Genomic DNA, 20,236 nt, shown 5'->3' with positions numbered 1-20,236 from the left:
TGCGCGTGCATTTACACGGGTGCGCAAATATACCCCAAACCCGCAACATCTGCCAAGATGTATAAACACATACGAAGCTCCAAAAACACAGCGGGCAACCCACAATCGGGCTTCCCCCACTCCTTATACACGGGTGTGGGTGCTTCCAAGACGCCCACCCTCTCCAAAAGAAAACTTGCATCCAAAAAAACGCACGAGCCAAAAGGTTCGCTCGCGCAACGATGGCGCGCCTTCCTTTTGCATTCCATCTCCCACAGGCAGAATATATATGGGAAGTTGGGGGCGAGGGGAGAGTTCGAATGAAAAAGGAATGAATGAATGACTGACCGAGGAGCCCCACTTTCCCTCCGCGCGCGGGGAAGACACGCGCGCCCGCTTGGCCAGCCGCGCTCTCCGCTCCGCTCTCCAGATGCCGGCGCGCAATTGGCAAGGGGGTGTGGTGGGAAGCGGGCGGCGAGGGTGTGCGCGCGTTTCTGGGCGCGTTCAAAAGGTGAGAGGGGACCTCCCCCGGCTCGCGCAGCCCCTTCCAGCTTTTGCAAGACGCATCGCCCCCAAATAGCAAAAATGATAGCAATAAACAAATGCAAACGCTGACCCCCCGAAGTTGCAGAAGGGGAAGAGCCGTGGAAAGGCTCGTTCCTTTCTCCTCCTCTAGCGGCTCTTGCGCCTTCCTTCCCCCCATTCCACGTTTCCCCTCCGCGCACACCCCTTCCCCTTCTCTCTCTCCCTTTTTTTTCCCTCCTCCCTTGCCCATTTTGGCTTATATTCAAATGTGGGTCAGGGGTGAGCGGCTCCCAACGTCACCAGCTTACAAGATGGCGCTGAGAGGAAGGCTGTGAGATAAGGAACGGGCTGCTATAAGCCGGGAGGACAGGCGAGGAGCGAGGAGGCGGCGGCGGAGAAGGCGGTGGAAGAGGTGGCTGCGACGGGGGACCCTCCCGGGAAAACCCCCTGGCCCCAAGCATGCCGGCGAAAAGGTAAGCGGCCGCCCGAGCGGGGGACTCCGGGGCTCCGCCGCGCTCCCGGCAGGGGGTGTGTATGCATGCCCGTGCGGATGCGCGCACACGTGTGCGGCGCTGGCCGGACCGCCGCCGCCGTTGCCCAGGTTTGCCTGGCGCTGCATGCAGAGCCCGCCCCCCAAGTCCGCGCGGGGAGCCCACACAAAGGAAGGGCGAGCGGACTCCGCGCAGCGCGCCGTGCGCGCCGGAGAGGAGCCGCGGTGGCATTTTGCAGCGGCGGCTCAATTGCACCGCCGGCGTGCAGCCCAACAACAGAACCCCGGCGTGTGCAATACACACATACACATATATATAGAATATTAACGTGCCTCCTTTTTTGTGTGCATTATTCTGCCCCCCCTTCCCTTTTAATTTTTGCAAAGTGCGCTATTGGAAAGGAGAGCCCTCGCAACTCGTCGTGGCCGCTCGCTTTGCAAACTTTGCCTGGCTCCCTCTCCTCTTCCTTCCCTCTTTGTGTGTGTGTGTGGGGTGTTTTGCATTGCTCTGCCCTATGGCTGAGCCCATGCCTCCCGGGGGGAGGGGGAGGAGGAGGAGGAGGAGGGGGCGGGGTAGAAGAGAGAGGGAGGGAGGGAGGGAAGGAAGGGGCATTAGCCAAGCTGCTGCAGCTGCCGCCGCTGCCTCCGCGTTGGACAAGCCCTGGGCGAAGGGGTGGGGGCCCCTGATGGACGGCTCTCCCCTCCCCCCTCATTGATTCCCACTCTTGGAGGTGGGTGCAGCTAAGCAATTATTTTGAGAGAGGGGTGTGGGTGGGTGTGCGAGGGTGGGGGGCGCACATGGAAAAAGCGAGCGCCAGGGGGGCGTTGCATTTTGCATAGGCTTGCGTTTGTGGCAGGAGCGAGCCTTTCCTCCTGCAGCCGGGGTGGGGGGAGGTTGGTTGGTTTGGAGGGGGGGGGGACCCGGCAGGCTCGGGGAAAGGCTTGCGGAGGGGGGCGCTGGAGAGACCCGGCGTGGCATGGCCGTGGCTCGGGCTGGACCCTTCCTCCACCCCTCCGGTCTCCTCGCCGAAGCGATCCGCGGAGCCCCCCTCGATGGCGACGGAAAGGTGATCCCATCCCCGCGACCTCCCTTTCTTCCCCCTCGGGCCGAGCCCCTCTTTCAAGCTGCGTTTGAACTTTTGCCACATCGCTTGCGCCTCCCCCCCCTCCTTCCTTTCCCCTCCATCTCCATTGAGAGCGAAAGAGACACAGGCGCTGTGGGGCGTTGTTAAGATCTGGGGGCTTTTGTTGCTGCTGCTGCGAAATTCAAAGGGACTAGAAACCGGAGGGTTGCCTTCCCCGGGCGGACTCTCGGGGTTCCCGCAGCAGCGCCGCCGCTGCCAGCCTTGCAGCCTCGAATCCCTTTCTGGAATCTATATAGATTTTCCTTTTTCTGAAATGTGCTGCTTTAAGAATACTCTCTCTGAAAGACGCACACGTTTCAGCAATGCGTTACTTTCATGCTGCCCGGGAGTCAGGCTTGCCCTTTCCCCTCCCCGGACTGAATAGCCTCTCTTCTAACCCCCCCACCCCGGGAAAAAGAAACAATTGAGGAATAGTCTTAAGTAAGGACTTCAGTATATATGCGTGATGTGTATTTCAAAAGGCAAAAAGGAAACCCGAAGTTTGTGGATTTTCAACCAGAAAGCTTTCCCTGAGTTTGCTGCTGGTGGAGAAATGGCATTTCTCTCTCTGTGTGTGTGCGCGCAGTTTTAGTCACTTTTGATGCTATTGATGAATGAAATGTGTGTTTCTCTCTGCATGGAAAAAGGCTCTCTCCCTCTCTAACTGGATGGCTGATATTTGCAAATGAAAGTCGCCCATTTGGATCTTGCTGAGAATCTTGGTTTAGGGACCCTTTAAATGTGAATTTATGGAAGGGAAGAGGCTCAAAGACCTCCTGTTTTTAATTTCTCCCAGGTTGACATGGGTGCACCAGGGGGGCCTTAGTTGCCCCCCCCCTCCAACACACTACAGTTTTTTCCCTTTATCAGAGATACCAGCTGGTTCCTTCTCTTCTAGTCATTTTACTCAGGATGACTGTTGTGTCATTGGTTGGGGAGGTGTTTTGAACTTTGCCCTTAAGATTTTTGGAAAAGAAAACCCCAGCTATTAAAAATTCTTATAAACCCCCCCCCCCCCGCTTGAAAGGAAATAAAAATGTTTCCTGGGACTGTCGCGTCACTTAGGCCACTCTGTGAATTGTGTTTGGACATTGGAAGGAAGGGTGCATTATTTTGCATAGCGAATTCAGCCTTAAAAATTTGTACACTGAGAGATGCGTGGCAAAAGGTGATGTTGGTTTGAAGGCAGGTGGGTGGGTTGGGGAGTGGGGGGGGGAGAAAGTTAAGGTGGTGGGGGAAGCCCTTTGGAAACACAGAACTCTTGTTTTGACCCCCAAGCATTTCTTGTTTTTTTGTGTTTTTACGGAAGATAAAACACGTTTTCATTAAGAGTGGGGAGATAGTTGCGTGAATAATCGAGTGGTGGAAAGGAAAGGGCTTATTTCAAACAAAAGGTTTGGGTTGTTTTTTCCCCCAGAGCCAAACTTCCATCTTTTCGTCAGGCGTCATAATTGGCTCTTTAGGATTGTGCTGTTGCAATTCCACATGCGGTCAGTGACATGAGGGGAAATTGACTTATTTCCATAACTGCTGGTCGCTACTTTGATGCTTTCTACCCAGTCTTGAATTGCGACAGTGCTTAGGTTGAATTCCTTTTTTTAAAAAAAGAAACTTCTGAGTTTGGAAACAGAATACATAGTGGTTATCCTTTAAAAAAATAAATTATTTTTTTTTAAGATAGCTGAACCTAAATCAAGTTGATTTCACTGGGGTCTACAGAAGGTATTAAGTGGGTGCAGAAGTTGGAGTTTCTCTTTTCTTTTAAAAAAAATCCCAGCAGTGCCACCACCTGCTTCCGTCATGTCATCTCACCAACTGGGGATCCAAAATAAATTTGAGAATAAACCCCTTTACATTTGTTCATATGTTCTCTCCAGGGCATAAATCTCTCGTTCCATTGGGATCCAAATTCATTCCGCACACATGCACCAGAAATGCATTCTCTTAAGTGGGACCGGTGCAACGAAATACATGTTTGAAGTTGTGCTGTCATGCTGTTTCGGAAAAGTGACGTGCGTCAAAAAAGAGGGCGAGTTTTTAATCTTGACAGTCCTTAAGGGGGGTGCAAGTCATTCTTCCTATGTGGTAGCTCACCTTTTCAGATGTTCATGCACCTACTTCTTAAAAAAAACACAACACAAAACCCAGAAGCAGCAACTTCTGTGGGTTGGAAGAGATCTGGATCTCGCATGCCTTTTTCAAACTTCCCAAGACGTAAACATCCAAATACATTTTTAGTTCTCTCTCTTTTTTAAAAGGAACTCTCCGTAGAGAATAGCACCTAGGTAAAAGAAACAGCACCAAGTTCTTAATTTGTGTAGTCTGCTGCTGCTTTGCTGAATGACTCGGACTGGGAAACTTGTTATAGATACCTGAAAAGTGTGTTATATAGATGCCTGAAGTTTTAAGCTATCATGTGATAAAGCTCCATCCTGTCTGTCAGCCCTGGATAGTTTAGCAGAAGCAACTGTTTGATAAGGGAAGCCTCAGTCCTGGAAGGTGGATGGGTGCTCTGTAATTGTTTGGCCAGGGTTTTAGATGGGTGGGGGTGGAAAGCTGAAATGGATTTACACCTAACCCTGGGTGCTGCAGTTCCAAAAATTTCCCTACAATGCTGCTGAAGGTTTTTTTGGTGTGGTTTTTTTTTGAGGAAAACAAACAAAAAGGCCAGCAAGGTGAGGCAATTTGAGGAAGCTGGTGGTAAACTCTCTGAAAAAACAGAAATGGCCTATTACCGGTTTTCTTAAGGGGCAGCGCGCAAACAGCATTGTTCTGATCACTGGCATGGGAAAAAACCAAGACATTTGATCCTATGGATGGTCTTTATTTTCCTTTTCGCTGTTGCAAAATGAAATCCCAATTTTGCCTCGGCAGATGGCTCCTTTGAAAGCCGTGGCATGTTAATGGGACATCTCTTTAGTAGGGGTTTGCCATTTCAGAAGAGAGTTTTATTTTTTATTGTAAGGCAAACCCACGTGCATTTCTTTTTCTACAGTTGGGTCTGACTTCGCCCCTTTAATTTGCTTGTTGTGTTAATCAGGAATCTCCTGCTTTCTTAAGGCTAGTGATTCTGGTTTCCTCACAGCTTAAGACCCCTCGCCTCCTTAGGGTGAGTTGGTTTCAACAACTCTACAGCAGATGTTGTCTTGGAAAGTTTTTTTTTTTAAAGGGGGGGGGGAGAGGCGGAAACGCATTGCATTTGTGATTCAGCCATTATGCAGGCTGTGACAGTCTAAGCTCAATGGGGTCTGAAGAAGTGGGGGGAGGGGGGGTCTTGCATTTCACCATCGCTGGACATGCTGCCTCCGTTGGGCTCTGCGGCGAAAAAATTAACAGGGCTCAGCTGTTGAATTGCTTACGGAGAAATCCAAGCCTGGCTATAAAACCGGGGAATTTTTAAATCGTAATCGTATGCAAAACCCTTTCCAGGGCTTGACTCGGCTAAAGGAGAAAAGTGGCAGTCGGTACCACTAAGGTTGCTCAAAGAGAGGTTTAAGGATTGCCTGTTGGCGCTTTGATAAAGCCCAGTGTGTTGTAATAAGAAAGCATGGATTGAGTCAACCCAGCCAGATTTTTTGCAGATAGTGGCATTTGGCCCAGTGCCCGCCTTCTTGGGGGCAGCTTAGCATGTGAGCGGTTTTAACGCACAGCACATGCGATTTTGCAATCTGGTGGAGCTTTTCTGCACAACATCCCCCCTGTTTTGCAAATGTGCCCACAGGCCCCAAAAGCGTCGGAAGAATACTGGATATTGTGTCTTCACAACTTGGATGTAGGAGACTCTGCAGGCTGATTGGAAGCGGCTGCTGTTTATACCTGTGTGGCAGTTTCTGTGGCCAAATCCTGCCCTAACTGGACCTAGGACCTCCCCCCCACCCCGGACGGGCTTCTTCTGATACCAGCATTCTAAAATAGTAGCAAATTGCCTGCGCGGTTTATTAGTTAGCTTCCCCGAGTGTCATGAGCAGGGACACCTATGTCTCTCCAGATGTTGTCAGACTACAACTCCCATCATGCCCCACCATTGGGCCTTGCACGCTGCAGCCGATGGGAGCTTTCCGGGCAAACAAAAGAGAGCCTCTCCTTTACTCAGGCCGTAGTTTAAACCGGTGGAATTGGCTGTGGCGAGAGGCAGCAATGGCCACCAATTGGGACGGCTTTAAAAGGGGATTAGACAGATTCACAGAGGACCAAAGTTCTGTTCTGCTTTGTGCATCGGAATACTGTTCGCTGAGAATCTCAGGTGAGTGAGAGGGATACTGCAGATGGGTCCTGATTGCTGGCTTCCCATTGGTCACTTTGAGAAGAGGATGCTATGCTAGGTGGGCTTCAGGCCTGGTCCACTTTTGTCCATGTGGGCTTGAAGACCCACTTTCGTTCCGTGAGCTGATACGCCTGCTATTCCACAATTTCTCCTATAACGCAGATATTTCATGTCATTGTACCACAGTTACTGTGGTAAAGAAAGTCTTGAAATGGGCACCATTAAATATACCTCCATACTCCCTTCTCTTTCTCCCCCACTTTTTCTTCTCTCTTCTCTGTGCTTACAAACTTCCAAGAGGTTTCCAGAACCTATTCGGTCTTCCCTGCGAAAGCCGCCCTTCATCGAACCTTATAATCGACATGGCATCTTCGGGATGCTTTTTGATGCAGGGGGGGGCGCTGTGGGTTAAACCACAGAGCCAAGGACTTGCCAATCAGAAAGTTGGCGGTTCAAATCCCCGTGACAGGGTGAGCTCCCGTTGCTCGGTCCCTGCTCCTGCCAACTTAGCAGTTCAAAAGCACGTCAAAGTGCAAGTAGATAAATAGGTACCACTCTGGCGGGAAGGTAAACTGCATTTCCGTGTGCTGCTCTGCTTTGCCAGAAGCTGCTTAGTCTTGTTGGCCACATGACCCGGAAGCTGTACGCCGGCTCCCTCGGCCAATAAAGCGAGATGAGTGCTGCAACCCCAGAGTCGGCCACGACTGGACCTAATGGTCAGGGGTCCCTTTACCTTTACCTTACAATGGGCATCTTGGCACATTAAAACTTGTGAGAATTAACCACGTATTAGATCACACACACACCCTGCAAGGAGACACGGCCGCCTCTTTCCTCACTGCTGGGCTCTGTTAGAAAGAGGAAGGAAAAGGAACACGAGCAAAGGCCAGCAAGACTCGGCTCTTTAAAAGTCCTGTCAATTTATTTTTACTTTAAAAAGCGAGAGAGAAATCCGCGCCCCCCTCCACCACACGCCTTGATAGCTGTACCTGCGGTGACAGGTGGAATAAGCATCCGTGCTGCTTTGCCTCCGTTTGGACAGAGGCCCATAGTTGGCTACAAACTGCAATCCAGGATTAATCCTCACCCAGTGTTTTCTTTCCATATATCAGATTTCTCATTTTGTTAATAAACAGCGCCCAGCCGTGCACTTGCAGTCAGCTGTTTGGAGAAGCAGAAGTCGCTCTGGGAGGAGGGGGCTTCCCCCCCTTTGCATTATTGAGATGACTGCTCTCAGGCCTGTCCTAGGCCTCATATTTTCTTGACCTGAGGAGGACTTGGATGATATTTGCATCAGGGAGGTCTTGAGCTAGGAACTCAACTTGTTGGGAGGGTTTGATTCAGGTGTTCTAGTTTGTTTTATTTTATTTTGCCGTCGTGGGGGAGGGAGGAAGGAAGAGGTTCTGACTGCACGAAGGGGAGACATTTAAAAGGATGCACCTCAAAAGTGGTCCTGGGAAAGAATTCTTGATGTCCTATCATTTGAGTTAACAAACAAACAAACACCAAACAGTTTGATTCTGATGCCCAGGGTTTTTTTTCTTGGGGTGGGGGAAATGTTCAGCTTTTCCTCCTTTGTCCTGCTGACGCTGTACTTGAGAACAGCCTCACCCTCTTGGGAAGAATGAGAAATTGAGAGAAAAGACCAGAGAGGAAGTACTGAATGTTATGAATTTGCACCCCGTCTCCCTTCTTAACTGAATAGGTCTCTGCTTCCCCAAAACGTGCATTCAGAAAAAGCATTTTATTTTATTTTATTTTAAGCACTTGCGAAGTATTCGGAGCACATTTTGTCCATGGGTGATTTTTTTTTATATATAAATATTTATTAAAGTTTTTAAGTTACAATATGCCAAACAAAGAAAGTTATAACATAACATAAACATATTTTCTCATCTTCTTGTGACCTCCTCACATCTCCCGCCCCTACTTTCCATATTAAAAAATTAATCCAACAAATTATCACCTTACTGTCTGATTATCAATTAAATTTAGCCAAATAATTATCCAAAAGAAAAATTGTTTTTTCTTGCATTTTAACTTATCTTCCTACTTCACTTCATCAAGTTTAATGGTGCCAAATTGTTTATGATCAAGCATCCTGTCCATGGTGATCTTAACAGGACGCTTTGTGAAGTGAGGCCTGTAGAACTGCTGTCCGTGTTTTTAGGCGGAGTGAATTAGACCACAAACTTAACACACCTGGTGTTACTATTGTGGCCATTTCCGGACACCACAGTTTCAGACGGGTATTGACATGCTGGAAGGTGTGCAGAGAAGGGCAACCAAGATGACTGAAGGTCTGGAAACCAAGCCTTATGAGGAACGGTTGAGGGAATTGGGTGTGTTTAGCCTGGGGGGAAAAAAGGAAGACCAGGCAAGGGATACGATAGCCATCTTCACATATCTGAAGGACTGTCACATGGAAGACAAGAGCAAGCTTGTTTTCTCCTGCTCTGGATGGTAGAACCCAAACCAGTGGATTCAAATTGCGAGAGAGGGAATTTTGACTAAACGTTAGGAAGAACTTTCTGGCAGTAGGAGCTGTTTGGCAGTGGAACGGACTCCCTTGGAAGGTGGCAGAGGCTCCTTCATTGGAGCTTGTGAAACAGGTTGGGTAGCCATACGGGGCCGTCTTACACATAGGCGCTAGGGGTGCGGGGCACCGGGCTCTCAGGGGTGCCAGGCCGAGAGTCCGGGGCCCGAGAGTTGAGTCCGGGGAAGAGCCCGCCCATCGGTCGGAGTGCCACAATGGGCTCTTCTGCTGTGGGCGGCTCTGTGCCGCGAATTCAGGGTGACCGAGCCAGCGAGATGCTGAGGCAGCTGGCTGGCTCCGCCCTGCTGTGCCCCTGGGACTGGGCAACCTGGGACGGGCACCAGGTGATCTTTGCACCCCGGCACCGAATATGCTTAAGAGAGCCCTGTAGCTTGTATTGGATAAAATCTAGAGTACGACAGCTGGGTGAAACTTTGGAACATAGGTATGAAATTCACAGCATATGTTGGACTTAGAGAAAATATGGAAAAAATGATGTACCGATGGTACATCACACTTGTGAAATTGGAAAAAAATATGTATAAGATTGGAGACAAAACATGTTGGAAATGCAAAACTAAAGAGGGTAATTTCCACCACATGTGGTGGACCTGTGAAGAAGTTAAAAGGTTTTGGGGACTCATATGATGAATTAAAAAAAATATTGAAATACACCTTCCCCCCCAAACCCGAAGCTTTCCTCTTGGGAATGATTGGAGAGCAGATTAAGAAAGAAGACCAAACATTGTTTCAATACGCAAAGGTAGCCGCCAGGATATTGTTAGCAGAAAATTGGAAAACCCCTAATATCCCAACTGTTAAAGACTGGCAAATTAAATTATTTGAGTATATAGAATTAGCAAAGATGACACAAAAAATCAGACATCAAAAAGGTACAAAGTTTATTAACAATTGGAATAAATTTATAACATACATTGAAGCAAACTTAGGAAATATTAAAATCACAGTAGGCGTAACATAAATCCTGCGATGTATAGATGTTGTAAATTGAAACTGCAGAAAGAAAACTTGGTTATATAGTCCAAACCCGAGATGGAGGGAAGTCAATTAGTGTTACGTTATGAATTAGTGTTTGTTTGTTTTCTTTTTGTATGTGCTGTTTTGCTTTCTTTGTACGTTTTTTATGTTTTTGTTTTGTTTCTGTTTGGTTAAAAGAACTCAATAAAAATATATTGAGGGGGAAAAAGAGAGCCCTGTAGCTATCGGTCAGGGATTCTTTAGCTGTCATTCCTAGGGGATAAAGAGCCAGATAAAGAGCTCTCCCCATGTGTTTGGAACAATTCCTGAACTGTTGGCCATTCCGGGCGAATTTAATGAGAGCACTGACGTTGGATGGTAGCCAGGGTGTCACAGGGTCCCCTCACTCTTTGCAGGTAGAGATGCTGGGGGGTTGAAGCTTTGACCCTCCAAGGAGACTGTGGATCCCCTCTCGCCTCCCCTGGCCTTAGCAACTGCCCACTCAAAACTTCCTTTCGGCGAGGGCTGCCCAAAACTTCCATTCCTCCTCCTTGCCCATGTGCCGCCCTCAGCCCGGCTCTCCTACATAAAGACACGAGTTCTGCGTCTCCTACATTCCTCTCTCTGTTTCACCTTGTGGCGGACGAGCGCTCTCCGCACTCCTCGCTCTCCGCACTCCTCCGTTCTGCATTTCTGTTGGTGTTGCAATTCTCCCTTCGGGGAAAAAACACTCCCGGCCCTTGACCATCTGCCTGCATGCGTGTTTTCCTGCAAGAGCCCTACCCCAGCTGCGCCCCCTTTTTGAGACCATTGTGGGAAGGGGGTAGGGAGAGAGAGAGAGAGAGAAAGAGAAAGAGAGAGAGCCTGTTATAGGATTAACTTTTATTAGCAAAAGAATGTCTCTCTGTGTGTTTGTGCTCCTGAGTTGCGCCAGATAAGGCTGTAATTACTGCTTGCCCAATGGGGGGGGCAAGGGCCAGCGGTGGGTGGGGCCATAGGCAAAAGGGGGTGGAGCAAACACAGGTCTGCCCTACCTTGGTGCAGTATACATCTAGCCCAGCAACATATATAGGGAATCCTGCAAGCAGGCCCTGGGTACAACAGCGTTCTCATCCCTTACGGTTTGCAGCTGCTGGGATTCAGCCGTGGCTTTAGGACAGGCACCCCCAGATTCTGCCCTCCAGCTGTTTTGGGACTACAATTCCCATCATCCCTGACTACTGGACCTGTTAACTAGGGATTATGGGAGTTGTAGTCCCAAAACAGCTGGAGGGCCGAGTTTGGGGGTACCTGCTTTAGGTCATAGCTGTTGCAGCTAGCAACATTTCGTGAATTCAGCTAATCCTCTTTTGCAGTGTTAGAAACTCCCAGATCATAGAATTGTAGAGTTAGAAGGGACCCTAAGGATGATCCGGTCTAACCCCGCAATGGAACGTCTAGGCGCCATTTTTCTTTTTACAATGAAATTTATTTTTGTTGTTGTTCAGTTCATTTCTTTACCGCTTTACATTTTAAAGAGGAAATCTCAAAGCAGTCTACGGCACATGAAATAATCCAGAATAAAACCCAAGCTTCAAGGAGAATATTTCAGATCCTTCTCTCAGTGACAGTTTGCTTTCCTCATTTACCTACTAAATTAATATAGCTGCCCCATAGCAGAAGAACTCTAGCAAGGCAGTGTGGTGTAGTGGTTAGTGTCGGACTCGGACCTGGGGAGCAGGGTTCAAATCCCCACTCGGTCATGAAGCTCTCACTATGTGGCCTTGGAGTCAGTCACAGCCTCTTAGCCTACCTCACAGGGTCGTTGTAGGGGTTATCTGAGGGAGGGCTATGTGAACCATGTACTTCTTGGAGAAAAAGGTGAGATTTAAATGCAGTAAATAAGCTCTTGTGCTTACCTGCTTAAGGAAGCTGGAGGGGCCAGTCGGATGGAGACGTTAGTTGATAACCTGGCTTCCAGACATCTCCATGTGGTCATAATTGGACACACACCAATTTCAAAACACACCTGATACAGTGGTGCCTCGCAAGACGAAATTAATTCGTTCCGCAAGTCTTTTCGTCTTGCGAGTTTTTCGTCTTGCGAAGCACGGTTTCCCATAGGAATGCATTGAAAATCAATCAATGCGTTCCTATGGAAACCGCCTTCAGACCAGGTCCGGGGACAGTCTGTCCCCCGACCTCTTCTGAAGGCCGGCGGGGGGCGAAAGTCTTTGCTTCCACCCCGCCTGCCTTCCCGGGACAGCGGAGACTTCTCCGCTGTCCCAGGGCGATTTTAAAATGCTGGTGGGCGGCAGCGCTGCGCACCTTCCCCTCTGTTCCTGGACCTGTCCTGAAGGCATTCAGAATGCTGTTCTGAATGTTGGCGGTGGGGAGGAAAAACCCTCCTCCCACCGCAAACCCCGGGAACAGAGGAGAAGCCCTTTGCGCCTTGTCCTCTGTTCCCGGACCTCCCACCGCAAGCCTTAGGACAGGTCCGGGAACAGAGGAGAAGGCGCGCTGCGCTTCCCCGCTGTCCCTGGAGATTTCCCTATTGGCTTTCGTCTTGCGAAGCAAGCCCATAGGAAAATCCGTCTTGCGAAGCCGCTAAAAATCGGAAAACCCTTTCGTCTTGCGGGTTTTTCGTTTAGTGAGGCATTCGTCTTGCGGGGCACCACTGTACACTGTTTTGAAGCTGTCCAGGTTGGTGGCCGTCGCCACTTCTCATGGAAGCAGCGCATTGATCTCTGCACCGGTGCTACTGTTGGGCAGAATGAGATCCATGCCTCAGGTGGCAGGTTCTGTGTGTGTCATGCCGTCCTTCCTGCATTCCCCAAGCTTCCCTTTGGTGCAGAGGACGACGTTAATGCCTCCTTTTATTTATTTTAAATCACTTGTGTATACTGCTTTTTCACCACCCTAATTAACCAGGCTAGTTACAAAAAATAATATAATAATTTATTATTTATACCCTGTCTATCTGGCTGGGTTTCCCCAGCCACTCTGGGTGGCTTCCAACAAAACACTAAAATACAATAATCTATTAAACATTAAAAGCTTCCCTAAACAGGGCTGCTTTCAGATGTCTTCTAAAAGTCTGGTAGTTGTTCTTCTCTTTGACATCTGGTGGGAGGGTGTTCCCCAGGGCGGGTGCCACTACCGAGAAGGCCCTCTGCCTGGTTCCCTGTAACTTGGCTTCTCGCAGGGAGGGAACCGCCAGAAGGCCCTTGGTGCTGGACCTCAGTGTCCAGGCAGAATGATGGAGGTGGAGACGCTCCTTCAGGTATACTGGACTGAGGCCGCTTAGGCCTTTAAAGGTCAGCACCAACACTTTGAATTGTGCTCAGAAAAAGAAAAGAGCAAGCCAATACAGCCATGTACCTATAGCTAAGTAAAACATATAAAAAGATGCCCAGAGGTCCATTTAAAAGCTGGTGGTAAGAAACCACAACCTGAGAATGGCTTAATAAAGCAATAACAACAATAACATTACAATTACCGTATTTTTCGCTCTATAACACGCACCAGACCATAACACGCACATAGTTTATAGAGTAGGAAAACAAGAAAAAAAAAATATTCTAAACAAAATAGTGGATATATGATTTTTGTGGTTCATGCTGTGGCCACAGACATGTGATCTGACAGTGAGTTTGGAGTAGCCCAATGCAAAAATCCTGAGGATCCATGTGGATCCATTCTTTGTAACCACGGAGGAGGGAAGGAAGGGGAACCATGGATCCTCTGCTCACGACTGCAGCAGATCCCCCCCGCCACCCGCAGGCATTCGCTCCATAACACACACAGACATTTCCCCTTTCTAGGAGGAAAAAAGTGAGTGTTATGGTGCAAAAAATACGGTAATTACCTGCCCTTCACTTCAAAGTCCCAGGGTGGGTTACAACAATTAAAGCACGATATTAAAATCAGTTTAAGAGCAACTTAGTTACAGAAATAAGGGGGATCCTTAAAAAATGCACAACTCAAGTGTAATGAGGTGCGTCTTCAGCATTCAATGACAGCTGTACGAGGAAGGTTTCAGGTGCACCTCTGGTGGGGGGGGCTTCCATAATTTAGGGGCCACCACAGAGGAGGCCCTCTCCCAAGCCACTCCCCCCCCTGCTTCTGAGGGTGATGGAACAACCAAGATGGTACCCTCCACTGATGTCAGTCCCTGAGAGAGTCTGTAAGGAAGGAGGCGGTCTTACAGGTATTTGGCACCTGAGTCGCTGGGGGGCATTAAATATGAGCACCTTGAATTGGGCCTGAGAATGAATGATAGCAACCAGTGCAGTTGCTTCCAAACAAGGGTTATATGACACCTGAAGGGAACCCAAGTCAGTAATCCGCATTTTGAACCAGCTGAATTGCCTTCAAGGGCAGCCCCACGTAGAGGGCATTGCAGTAATCCAGCCTAGAGAAATGGAGCGCGGTGCTATTTAAAAAGCAGAAAAACAATGGTACTGAAGGTGCAGCTCCAAAAGGGAGAAATCATTTTGCATATTTTTTAAAAAAACTTTGCTGTTGCTGAAAAGAAGATTCAATTGCTAGGTTTCAGTGGGGTGGGGTTACAATCTTGCCGCCGGCTTCAGGCAGCGAAACACCTGGGGCTGGTTCTTGTAGGTCTGGATCTGCTGGTTGATCCCTGGCTGGTTTGCAGGAGATCCCGCAAGCATTTCTGACTCCCTTTTGTTTAACAACAGCAGCAAGAAAACGACCCTTCTGAAATCGAAGCCCCCACCTGCACGATGTTTAAATCGGAATCCTGTCGCTTTGTACAGCCGTGGCTTTCCCCCAACGAATCCTGGAAATTGTAGTTTGTTAAGGGGGCTGAGAGTTGTTAGGAAGCCCGTATTCCCCACAGAGAACTACAATTCCCAGAGTTGGCTTGGTTCCAGCTCCTGCCAGCCTAGCAGTTTGAAAGCACATCAAAGTGCAAGTAGATAAATAGGTATCACTCTGGCGGGAAGGTAAATGGTGTTTCCATGCGCTGCTCTGGTTCGCCAGAAGCGGCTTAGTCATGCTGGCCACATGACCTGGAAGCTGTACACCGGCTCCCTTGGCCAGTAAAGCAAGATGAGCGCCGCAACCCCAGAGTCGGCCACGACTGGACCTAATGGTCAGGGGTCCCTTTACCTTTACCTTTATTGACCACTTGTGACCAAGTGAAGATTCCCGGGTGCCAGGATGGCACCTGACATCTCCACCATCTGGAGGTACATGCCTGGGGATCATTGGATCTGGGCTATTTTCACACACTTATACCACATCCTGTAGAATTCTATCCATTATATTTTATTCGAACAATCGGAATTACCATATTTTCCCGTGTATAAGACGTCCCCTATTTTGGGAGGACTCCAAATTAAGAAAATACCCCTTAGCACTACCTATGTATAAGATGAGCCCCAATTTTAAACCTTTTTTTTGTAAAAAAAACAACACCCTAATCTTACATGGGGGTGTCTTATACATGGAAAAATATGGTAATTTCTGGAACCAAAATGCTCCCCCCCCCCCGTTTTGCTTGAGCAGGAGCAGTGAACAACATTACAGTTAAATTGTTGTAGCTTGTATTCCTCTGTTACTGCGCCTCACTGCTCCGCTCACAGTTGTGAAGAATATTCTTATGATATGAACGGTCTACATCATTATTAAGAAAAAAAGTTAGGAATAAACCAAAATATATGTGGAGTTTCCTCAGATAAATTCACTTTTCTTCTTTAAGCTCTCAAAGTTCTTAGCTCAAGGTTGTCATCTGAACTGGCCAGATGTTTAACTGAGAATCAGTCATTCGAAAAATAAGACCTTGGAGCTGTCTTGCCCCAAAATTGCCTCCCTTTTGGCGACCACAACCTTGGTTTGAAGAGCCATTTGGTGCCTAGCTTACATATCTGAGTTTCTAATGCTGGAAATAGCTCAGTGGCAAACATCTTTGTGTTCTCTGTTGCTCTTTGTTGTACTATCGAGCCTGTTGTTGTTGCCACTTCTGCAACTAAAGCATTAATTAGTGGTATATTAATGCCTGAGCAGGGACGCAGGTGGCGCTGTGGGTTAAACCACAGAGCCTAGGACTTGCTGATCAGAAGGTCAGCAGTTCGAATCCCTGTGACGGGTTGAGCTCCCGTTGCTCGGTCCCTGCTCCTGCCAACCTTGCAGTTCGAAAGCACGTCAAAGTGCAAGTAGATAAATAGGGACCGCTCCGGCAGAAAGGTAAACGGCATTTCCGTGCGCTGCTCTGGTTCGCCAGAAGCGGCTTAGTCATGCTGGCCACATGACCCGGAAGCTGGACGCCAGCTCCCTTGGCCAATAAAGCGAGATGCACGCCGCAACCCTAGAGTCGGCCACGACTGGACCTAATGGTCAGGGGTCCCTTTACCTTAATGCCTGAGCAGGTTGCATGTAGAAGGGATAGGGCGGCGGGTTTTTTTGTTTTGTTTTCCTTAACTCTGCCCTCTCCATGTCTCCGTCGCCTGAGATTTGGGGCAAAGCTGATGGCTATGCAAAACTTGTGGCTGTGTCGTTCGTTGCTTTCATTTCCTTCGGTTCTAGCCTTGGGTTTCTTGTGATGTGACGGACTGAAAGACATGTTTGACGTGCACCATACAGTGGTACCTCGGGTTACATACGCTTCAGGTTACATACACTTCAGATTATATACGCTTCAGGATACAGATTCCGCTAACCCAGAAATAGTGCTTCAGGTTAAGAACTTTGCTTCAGGATGAGAACAGAAATTGTGCTCTGGCAGCGCAGCAGCAGCAGGAGGCCCCATTAGCTAAAAGTGGTGCTTCAGGTTAAGAACAGTTTCAGGTTAAATACGGACCTCCGGAACGAATTAAGTACTTAACCCGAGGTCAGTGAACATGCGTTAAAGACAGGAATAGAGTTTGCAGATATGTTTTTGTGTTAGGCTTCCGATTTGATGGAAGGTACGTCCCACGATTCCTGTGGTTTTAGCGCTCTTGTCTGAAGCTAGTCATTTTTTATTTTATTTTTATTTTGCTGTAGACCTTTACAAAATAAAATAATGCATTGACGCATTTGTCTTGTACACACCAGCCATGTAAAGCACGTGACTTCTCCCAAAGAATTCTGGGAGCTGTTGGCCATTGCAGATCTGGGAGGTGTAAACTTAATTTCCCAGGGCCTTTGAAGGAAGCCACTTTTAATTGCATGGCACATACTCAACCTCGCTGATCACTTTTAATAGGCATGGCTCGGTCTTGCCCAATTCTTCCTCCACTTCCCTGACTTTAGGGTAACCACCGCTTCCTTCACCGGCTCTTATCACTGAGCCATCACCTTCCACCACGTCCCATGAAAACGGCATGGAAATAATAATAATAGGTTTTTTTGTTATTTATACCCCGCCCATCTGGCTGGGTTTTCCCAGCCACGTTGGGCAGCTCCCAACAGAATATGATAAAACACTACACATTAAAAACTTCCCTAAACAGGGCTGCTTTCAGATGTCTTCTAAAAGTCAGGTAGGTGTTTATTTCCTTGGCATCTGATGGGAGGGCGCTACTACCGAGAAGGCCCTCTGCTTGGTTCCCTGTAACCTCACTTCTTGCAGTGAGGGACAGGGCCGTGTTACCCATAGGTGCTAGGGGTGCGGGGCACCCGGGCACCGGGCTCTCAGGGGCGCCAGGCCAAGAGTCCGTGGCCCGAGGGTTGAGTCCGGCGAAGAGCCCGTCTGTCAGTCAGAGCGCCACGGCGGGCTCTTCTGCGGGCGGCTCTGTGCCATGAGTTTGGGGGCGACTGAGCCAGCGAGACACTGAGGCGGTCTGCCATTTCCACCATCCTGCGCGCCTGGGACTGGGAAACTTGGGGTGGGGTGCCGGGTGGATCTTTGCACCCCAGGGTCTCATATGCTTAAGATAGCCCTGGTGAGGGAACCACCAGAAGGCCCTCAGAGCTGGACCTGGGCTGAACGATGGGGGTGGAGACGCTCCTCCTCAATTTTGAGGGACAGTCTTTGTCCATTTCAGCAAAATTCACCTCAGATTTCATCTAGTGTACAGTGGTACCTCGGGTTAAGAACTTAATTCGTTCTGGAGGTCTGTTTTTAACCTGAAACTGTTCTGAACCTAAAGCACCACTTTAGCTAATGGGGCCTTCTGCTGCCGCTGCACCACCGGAGCACGATTTCTGTTCTTATCCTGAAGCAAAGTTCTTAACCTGAAGCACTATTTCTGGGTTAGCGGAGTCTGTAACCTGAAGCGTATGTAACCCAAGGTACCACTGTATTTCTTTCCCCCACCTCTTCCATGGAGCATGAAGCTGGCTAGCCATTGATGGACTTTCCAGTTTCACTGAAGCCAGCAGTAGGCAAAAATTACAAGGAGATTTGTCTTTGAATCTGCCGGAATAGAATTTTCCGTATGTGAAACTGGCAGGAGTCTCTCGTAGCATCTGCATTCCATGCAGAAGGACCCTGGGTTCAATCTCCAGGAAATGTTCCCTCTCTTAAAATCTCAGAAAAGGGCCTCCAGTCAGAGCAGACAGTACTGAGGTGGTTGGACCAGTGGCCTGAATGTATGAGGCAGATGGGGGAGGAAGGGCGAGTTGTTTGATGGGAGCAGGACCTGTGCGATCTCAGCCTAGGCTTGTGCCTCTCGTTTTATGCAATTGTAAGATCAGTGTAGGGGACGCGGGTGGCGCTGTGGGTTAAACCACAGAGCCTAGGACTTGCCGATCAGAAGGTCGGCGGTTCGAATCCCCGTGATGGGGTGACCTCCCGTTGCTCGGTCCCTGCTCCTGCCAACCTAGCAGTTCAAAAGCATGTCAAAGTGCAAGTAGATAAATAGGTACCACTTCAGTGGGAAGGTAAACGGTATTTCTGTGTGCTGCTCTGGTTCGCCAGAAGCGGCTTAGTCCTGCTGGTCACATGACCCGGAAGCTGTATGCCGGCTCCCTCAGCCAATAAAGTGAGATGAGCTCCGCAACCCCAGAGTCGGCCACAACTGGACCTAATGGTCAGGGGTCTCTTTACCTTTAAGATTAGTGTGTATGTGTATGTGTCTGTCTGTCCATCCCTGTATAAAACTGGGACACCAGCACAGAAGGGCCTTTACTGAGAGGTGAGGATTGCTCTGTAGAATCGTGGTTATCATGTCAGTTGTGTGCAAGTTGGAAAGGGTGGCATACATATTTTGGAGCTTTGAAGTGCACTGGCATCAAATCTTTGTGTGCCTGGGAGTCCCCCAGCATGTAAATGCAAACAGCCACAACTTAGTTCTAGCAAAAAAGCAGACACAAATGCTCATCTGCACCACTTCGATGCCGAGGTGGCTGTAATTTGTATTTAAAATACAAAATGAAACGCCCCCTCTGTGTATATAGGAAACTAGTATGTTAAATGACTGACCTTGTGGCCCAAGGAATCTCTCCGTAAATATTTGACATTTATTTTTGTATGGAGCACATTTTGTCAGGCGACACCCCCCCCCCAAATCTCCCTGGAGCCAGAAGTGGTGCAGTCCAGAAACAGGCTTGTCCCCTCATATGTGGTTTTGTGAATGAATTTTATGTGGGGAGCATGGGAAGGGCTGTGACTTGATTGTAGAGCATCCGTTTTGCATGTAGAAATATTTATTGTTATTATTTTATTGAATTTATACCTCTCCCTTCCTTTCCTAAAAGCCCAGAGTAGCAGAAGGTCCTAGGTTCAAACCCTGGCATTTCCAGGTGGGGCCAGGAGATACGCTTGTTTGAAATTTTGGCGGAATGCTGCCAGTCAGTGTGGGCAGTACTGCGTCATATGGGCCAACACTGTATGAGGCAGTTTCCTATGTTCCTATGAGTGCAAGGAAAGGCTGTTGACTGGACCGTTCTTCAGGGTGTCTGTTGTTAGGTTTACGGAACTGGAAAACAGCAACAAGGAGGGTGGCTGCCATTTTGATAAACTGAGCAGTGCATTCTGGGTTACCACCTGGGCAGGGCAGGGGGGGAGCATCTCCAGAATGGTTCTGGGGAGAGACGAAATACGGGTTGCTATAGACTTAAGGCAGATTTGCAAATTGCTTATTGTAGAACAGATAATACCTCATTTGTGTCATCCTGGGGGGCGGGGCGGGCATGTAACTGAAGCCTCGAGACAATGGAGTGCCCCTCTGGGGGTGAAGTCAAACTGCTACCTTCTTCAACCTTGAGTCCTTAAATGTGGGTGGACTACAATTGCCATCATCCACAGCCAACTTAGCCCCAGTGGTCAAGGATGATGGGACTTGTAATCTGTCCAAATCTGGGTATCTAAGGTTGAAGAGAACAGCTCTAGACTGGGGGTTCCCCAACTGTGGTTGGTGGGTCCACAGATTTCATTCAGATGGCCTGCAGCACATCTGTAAAAATGCAAT

At 48.7% G+C, this 20,236-nt stretch overlaps 1 protein-coding gene across 3 annotated transcripts in view; it reads left to right on the top strand.

The window, feature by feature from the left end:
• Window positions 1–769: 769 nt before the first annotated feature.
• Window positions 770–20,236, top strand: part of HIC2 (HIC ZBTB transcriptional repressor 2) — a 152,425-nt gene continuing 132,958 nt past the window's right edge. The window contains exon 1 of one of the 3 annotated variants that reach the window (XR_014163854.1): window positions 770–977. The gene's annotated coding sequence lies outside the window, so the exon portion shown is untranslated. The remainder of the gene's footprint in view (window positions 978–20,236) is intronic. The other 2 variants (XM_081893372.1, XM_081893371.1) reach the window with 2 other exon arrangements.

This window comes from Podarcis melisellensis, assembly GCF_964234715.1.
Source record: "Podarcis melisellensis genome assembly, chromosome: 16".
Lineage (NCBI taxonomy): Eukaryota > Metazoa > Chordata > Lepidosauria > Squamata > Lacertidae > Podarcis > Podarcis melisellensis.
The sequence above is the reverse complement of the archived record's forward strand: the minus strand, read 5'-3'. Positions and strand labels throughout refer to the sequence as shown.